Genomic DNA, 7,966 nt, shown 5'->3' on the forward strand with positions numbered 1-7,966 from the left:
CTTTGGGGATGTAAATAATATCGATTTGCATTCAATGCAGGATTGCAATGGTCAAGTCAGACTGCTGATTTAAAATTAAATTTAAAAAAGAACACCAGCAAAAATCCTCTAAGCAGAGATCACTGTTCCAAGTTGCACGTTCAGTGAAAGAAGTTATACTATATCAAGAAATAATAAGTTCAGGGAAATAGCACATGTTGAGAACTGGGAAACTAATACAGGTAGTCCTCGACTTACAACATTTCAAATGACAACGTTTCGCACTTACAACTTTTATAAATTGACACCTTGTTTCAATTTTCTGACATCAGTTTTGACTTTACAGTGTTTGATCTGATGTGATGCCATGCCAGCGAACAAGTTTGTCGTGTCACCCATTCCCCTGGAGTACATCTGTCCAAACTTCCTTGGACACTTTCTTTAACAAACCAGACAAGACTCCAGACAAACCTGCAGCCAAAACTCCTCAGAAGACTCCAGCCAAAAACCCTTCAAAAAGTCCAACAGTCAGCTCAGAGAAGTCCTTCCAAATCAATATGATTGCTATTTACAATATAAATACATTAATGTAGCTATATTACTCATCTATAATTGATTGAGTACAAAATTCTGGGGTATTTTTAGTGAAAATAGTATCAGGCCTTGGTTCAAGAGCCAATCCCCCATTTATAACATTGTTTCTTATGAGAAAATTGGTTCCAAGTTACAATGTTTCAACTTAAGAGGTGGTTTTCAGGAACCAATTGTGTCATAAGTCCAAGGACTGCCTGTACGAAATGAACAAACTGTGTGTTCATTCTTCCCTTTTACTTAACTATAAGCTAGAGGTAACAGAAATAACTCCTTCCAGAAGGATTGCAACATCCTGTATCTGTCCCTTTACGGGTCTGGCATTTCTTACAATCCGGTGGAAGGTCTACCTTGAAAATAGTGTTGCTGCTTAGGGATATAATTACCTCCCTGGATCTTATAATCCTAAATCTCTCCAAAGTACTGGATGGCATAAGGGACTGATAATGAAAACCAGAGTTTCTCACTTCTAGGTTACCAATGAGCGCAAGTACTACAATTAACGCAATTTCTCTGCTCTGCTTGAGAAAAAAAATATTTCCAGCTGTTTTGTTACCATTGTGCTGGATCTTCTCCTCAGAGAAAGAATGTCTTGCATTTGAAAACTTGTCTAGCTCTATCCTAGCTATGCAGTTGATCCAAATAAAAAGTATCACAGGAGGAAACCGCTGCCTGGCCACATAAGATTTGGCCTTATTGTCTTGTTGCTCAGCGTTCACTGTAGAGTGACTTTCATTTTGTTTCCATAAGTGCAAACAGACTCTTTTTTAGCATATTAAATCTTCATGAAATTAAATCTGCTGTATGCATACATGTTTGTACACGTTTTACAGAACTAGCAAGTTCTTCTGTTGAATGGAATCAGCATTGCTCAGGTATGTTCAATCAAAATCCTGCTGTTTCCAACATTCAACCTCGGTCTAGTAAATCTTTAAATCCAAAGAAGTCAGTTTTATTTACCCTCCTAAACTCATTTGTTTCATTATGCCAGGAGGGGGCACTCTGGGATAACTACAGAGAAGACTTAACTAGCACGAACTGATGAATTCTGCTGAAATTATTTTTTGGTCTCAAAAATGTAGGAGTCTGTTCAATCAATTAAATAGGTCCACTGTAAATGGAGTTGCTTACAACAAGAATAACTGGTTCTGGGTTTCTTAGTAGACAAATAGAATGATGGGCTAAATACTGCACCTAGAACATAAGAACTGCCATTTACTGGGTCAGACCATAGATTCATCTTGCCCAATATCCTGTGTCACACAGGGGGAGAGAGTAGATGCTGAAAGGGAGAGTGAACTGGATATGACCAGGGTTTTTTCCTCTGTTCCTCTCCTACTTGCAGCCTCCAGCATGTGAGGTCTAGGACATTCTGATTCAGTCACTGTATCCCTAACTCCCATGCTCAATCAAAGTCAAAGGCAAATTTACAAGCTCAGTCTGTACCAGTGGGTGCATCTACATGAGATGCTAACTGTGTAGTAGCCTAATAATACTGTGTAGTAGCATGTCACAGCACAGACAGTGCTAATATGCTACCACGCAGTATTCTTAGGTTACTGCACAGTAGCATCACTAAAAAGGCATGCACCAGTGCTACTGCACAGTAACTCTGGTTACTAGGTGTTAATTTAGTCCTTGATTATACGAGTACTAAATTTACTGTGCAGTAACCACTGCACATTAATGAACATGTAGACTCATCCAGTGGTTCTCAACCATAGTGCCATGACACCCTGGCATGCTTTGAGATCCTTTCAAGGATGCCACAGGGTTCCATGCAATGCTAACACTGTTAGGCATAGGAAAAAATTCACAAGATAAATGCGGAGATTTCAAATAGGAATCCATAGTGTTAAAAACCTTCAGAGCTGTTGTGTCTTTCTGAGTTCTTTGCAATAGAAAAACGAAGAGCTGGCATTTTCCAAGGGGTGCCTCGAGTCTAACAAGGAGCAGTACCTTGAGCTTAAAAAGACTGAGAACCACTGATCTATTGAAATGAGATGAGATAGTGTATAGTGAATTCTTATATAATTAGCAATAATGTCTAATATTTTCCCTTGAACAGAAGTACTGCATGGTTTAATGGGCTGATCCCAGGATGGTAAAGACAGGTAGTTAAACCCAGGTCCCTTTTAGTTCTAAGTCCTAATTTATCACTGACTTTTCCTATAGCCTTGGGCATGCCACTTCACCTATTGACACCTGAACCATTTATAAAATGGATTCATTCCCACTGACCACCAAGGAGCATGGTTAATGCTTATTCAGCACTTTAATACAGAACAAGATTTTACCCTAGAATTTGGCCCCTATTTGAAGCACTACTATACAGGAGGAATATTAGATAACATGGAGTCATTTTAGCATCTCTTTGTCACAGGTTTCTCTGTCCAAGGAATAGAGGGACTTCTGAGAAACAAGGGGGTATAGCTGAAGTGCTAGGACCTTGTGGCTATTTCTGACTTCTCCAATAACTTTTGGAGCCAGCTAGAGGTTAGAAAAACTCTGAGGCTGCTTTCATTTATGCTGAAAGCCAACCTGTTCAGGGAGTCCCTGTTTGCTCCCTGAACTGGGGGAATGAATAATAAATAATAGCAAGCCACTTTTCTTCCCTTTTGGGGTCATTCACTGAAGCACTTTAGCCAGTATTGGGAAACGAGGCAAGGAAGAGCTAATTAGAGAACAAAACTCTTATCAAAAGTATGGTACACTTCATAATTTGTTAGCACAAACAAAAAATGTTATTCTTAGGGCACATTTCAAGGGCAGTTATTCTGCCAATAAAACCAGAAGAGACTGTATATTGGTGCAAGTGTTACCTGTACTGCAATATTGCTTTGCAGGAGGAAGATAACCAGTCTCAGTTTGTTTCCAAAAGGAAACCCACTACAGGAAAAAGCTCTTAAAACACTGCCTATTTCTTGTGACTCTTAAGTCTTGAAGCACACCTCTCTCCAAACCCACAACATGTTGGAAATGATGAGAGCTAGTGCCCTTGTCTTTGAGTGCAGAATACAAGTTGCATTCACTGTAGTCAATGAACAGGGGTTTTTAGCCTGTATTATGCAGGGAATTTGACTGGATGGCCTTAAATGATTCCTTGTGATGTTAATACTTATGAATCCATGAGTGGAAATTACTCATCTTACCGTAGGAGAATGTGGCCCCAGTGCTGAAAAAGAAAAATCCTGGTGTCTGAAATACTGAAGAAACTGTTAAAGAATAGTTCATCTTTAAGATAATGTGAGCCCATGGTTATGAAAGAGACAAGAATTTTTGGGGGGTGATATCATGTATTGGACCAATTGCATGTTTGGAATTAAGTTAGACAAGCTTTTGAATGCAAGACATTCTTCATCATCAGGTCTGAGGAGGGAAGCAAGCAAACACAGCAAACTTATTGTGCTGGGAATAGAACAGCAGACAAACAATTAGCAAGAAAAAAGCTGATAATGGGAGATCAAAACCTATCAGAAGAGATGGGGGTTATTAATACCTGTTGTGCCTAAAAAGAAATTCATAGAATCATAGAAAATTTGCATTGGAAGGGACATCATATCATCATCTAGTTCAATCCCTGCTCAAAGCAGGACCATCCCCAACTAGATCATCCCAGTCAAGGCTTTGTCTGGCTGGGTCTTAAAAACCTCCAAGGATGAAGACTCCACAACCCCCCTGGGTAACCTGTTCCAGTGTTTTACTACCATCCTGATGAGAGAGTTTTTCCTAATATCTAACCTAAATTTCCCTTGCTGCAATTTGAGCCCATTGCTTCTTGTTCTGTTATTTGCCACTACAGAGAACAGTCTAGCTCCATCCTTTTTGGAAGCCTCTTTCAGGTAGTTGAAGGTTGCTATTAAATCCCCCCTCAGTCTTCTCTTCTGCAGACTAAATAAGCCCACTTCCCTCAGCCTTTCCTCATAAATCATGTGCCCCATTTTTGTTGTCCTTTGTTGGATTCTCTCCAGTTTGTCCACATCCTTTCTGTAGTGGGGGGTGTCCACAACTAGACACAGAACTCCAGATGTGGCCTCACCAGTGGCAAATAGAGGGAAAAATCACTTTCCTTGATCTGCTGACAACACTCCTACTAATGCAGCCCAGTATGCTGTTAGCCTTCTTCACGACAAAGGCACACTGCTGGCTCATATTCAGCTTAATGGCCACTATAACCCCCGGGGTCCTTTTCTGGACTTTGCACTTCTCATTATTAAACCTTATGAGATCTCTTTTGGTCCAATCTTCCAATTTGTTGAGGTCTTTCTGAATCTTTTGCCTATCCTCCACTGCATGTACTACTCCTCCTCAGCTTGGTGACCTCTTCAAACTTGCTGAAGGTGTACTGCATTAGATCTTCCAAGTTGTTGATGAAGATACTAAACCAAACCAGCCCCTGGATCAACCCCTTGGGAACTCCACTTGATATCAGTTGCCAACTAGACATCAAGCCATTGATAACTACCCTTCAAGCCCAACTGTCCAGCCAGGTTTCTATCTGCCTTACAGTCCATTCATCCAACCCATACTTCCTTAGTTTGCTTGCAAAAATGTTGTGGGAGACTGTATCAAAACCCTTGCTAAAATCAAGGTATATCATGTCCATTTCTCTTCCTGCATCTACAGAGCTAGTCATCTCATCACAGAAGGCAATCAGGTTGGTCAGGCATGATTTGCCCTTAGTGAATCCATGCTGCCTTGTTCCTAATCACCTTCTCCTCCAAGCTCTTAGGAATGGATCCCTTGAGGACCTGCTTCATGATTTTTTCAGGAATTGAAGTGAGGCTGACTGGTCTGTAGTTCTCTGGATTCTTTTCTTCCCTTTCTTAAAAATGGGCACTATATTTGCCCTTTTCCAATTATCCAGGACCTCTCCCAATTTTCACGAGTTTCCAAAGGTAATGGCAGTCACATCAGCTAACTCCCTCAGCACCCTTGATTACATTGTGTGGCCGCGTGGATGTGTACATATACAACTTTTTAGAGAAGTCCCTAAATAGGCTTATTTGCTTCTGTTGGCTGCTCACCTCCTCCCTTAACTGTATTACCAGGTGCAGTAGTCTGGGAGTTGACCTTGCCTGTGAAGACCGAGGTAAAAAAGGTATTGAGCACTTCAGCCTTTTCTGCAACATCTGTCACTAGGTTTCCTTCTCCATTCAGTAAGGGACCCATACTTTCCCTGATCTTCCTCTTGTTGCTCACATACTTGTAGAACCCCTTCTTGTTACTCTTCACCTAGTCCTTTGCTAGTGGCAATTCCAGTTGTGCTTTGGTCTTCCTGATTTTCATCCCTAGATGAACTTCAGGAATCAGGCAGATGAAAGTATGTTATATGTATTCTAAAAAAGTGCCACTTGTGTAGAGTAAATGAGCCCAGGGCCAGAGGTTGCCATGAGCATCAAGGTCAGGTGTAGACAATTACTAAAATTTAGATTCAGGCCCAACTCTGATTTTAATTGAGAATTCTGTGTTTCTCAAATGCTTGAAATGTGATAAGCTCATGGTTTGTGTGTTCCCTTTGATTTCCTTTTGGCATTCGCACAATTCAAAGTATGTACAGTGTATAATATAACTGGCAAGAGTCTAGAGATGTAGCATCACTGTTTAAACAAGAGAACTGTGTAACTATGTTTTTGGTTTATGTTGTTCCAAAATCTAAGATTCCTAGATCCTCTGTAATATTAGAATAGGACCTACTTAGTCTGTTATTTTGCTATACAGATAACATGACCATAATCTCCATCAAGGTAGGGTTGGGGGTCTCTTAGCCTATACTCTTTTTTGTTTCTCCATCTAATGTAGTTTGACCCCAGTGGCCACATCTACATGAGTGTGAATGTTTGTTTCCCCAGGGACAGGAATCAGTGGCATTCCTTGTGCTGCTGCTAGCTGTCCCCAGGGAATACCTGTGCTATGCACTCTCTAGCGCATGGCAAGTTACCCTGGGTTGGGTAGTGGAGTCTGGGGCTATCCCCAGCAGCCTTACCTGGGGGCCTGGGGGCCTCCTGGGGCTGCAGCAGTGGCAATCCTGCCACTCAGCCTGGCTGACAGCTGGAGTGTGGTTCCAGTCAGCTAAGCTCTGGTTTTGAGTGGCATGCATTGCCCCCACATGCACCGCTCTACTGGGTTTTTTGCACAGGGTTTTTTTGACCCCTGAATATTCATGGGTCAACCCCCACACCCCAAATGCTACTCTTGTGCAGTGAGGAGAACAGCTGAATGTGTGGTATGTGGCACCACAGACTCATCTTGTCTGGATGTGGCCAGTAGCTTCAAATATATGCCAGGTACGGTAGCTCTTTCAATGTTATTTTTCAAGAAAGAAAAGAAAACAAAATAAATATAAAAGTTTAATGGCTATAAAGGGTTTTTTCTTCCTTAAAGTCAGTTTTTATTATAAAATGCAACATAGTAGTATAAATAACTAACAATAAAGGGTTGCTAACTTAAAATAGACAATATCCTCACATTTTGGGGGAAAAATGTTTCACCCATCTGTCTGCAAAAGGTACTGTGAATTCAATAAACATTTTTTTAAGTACAGGCAAGCATTACACATTTACTTTTGAGATGCGCTATTGTGGTTGTCATGCTGTTTCTCTCAGCAAGAAAAAAAAGAATTTAAAACTAATTTTTTTCTTTTGGAAGAGGTAGCTAGCCGTGTTATTCTGCAGTAAGGTAGAACACACCTAAGGGGCCACCCTGCCCTGCCTTATGCTTCACTTTTGACAGGACAAACATAAATTACAATATATTTAATAAAATACAGCCTTTCATGGGAAAAAAAGAGAAAAATCAAGTCCATAAGGTTACAATAATAATATTTATCCAGCAGCTTAAAACAGAGATCTTTTTTTCAGACCACTTTTAAATTTAGCTGCAATCTGTAGTGTCTATTTATAAAAACAGCTGAAAATCATCACCCAGCCTATGCACTACTTACTGATAAATCCCACACAAGGTGAATTCTGATGTTTGAAGTGGGTCTCTGCCTCCACTGTCTACAAAGGTGAATTTTGCATTGGGATATTAATTCCAATAGGAATAGAAAGAGGTTTTGTTTGTATAGAGGTTAACTTCTGAGTTTCCTAGTAGTAACTGGGCAACTACAGCCCAGCCTGGACGAACGAGCGAAGCAAATAAACAGGTAAGAGATAGGGGCCAGGGTAATGCTGGGACTAGGGGGTCAGTACACACATCCTCAGGAGGCCTTAAATGCCTCTACACAAACGCTCGTAGTATGGGTAACAAGCAGGAGGAACTCACCATCCTGCTGGCTGACACCAGCCCAGACATAGTGGGGATTACGGAAACGTGGTGGGACGCAACGCATGATTGGGCAGTGAATGTCAAGGGCTATAGGCTGTACAGGAGGGACAGGATAGGAAAGAGAGGT

The sequence above is a fragment of the Crocodylus porosus genome, unplaced genomic scaffold, assembly GCF_001723895.1.
Source record: "Crocodylus porosus isolate Cpor-Errol unplaced genomic scaffold, CroPor_comp1, whole genome shotgun sequence".
In the NCBI taxonomy this organism is placed as follows: domain Eukaryota; kingdom Metazoa; phylum Chordata; order Crocodylia; family Crocodylidae; genus Crocodylus; species Crocodylus porosus.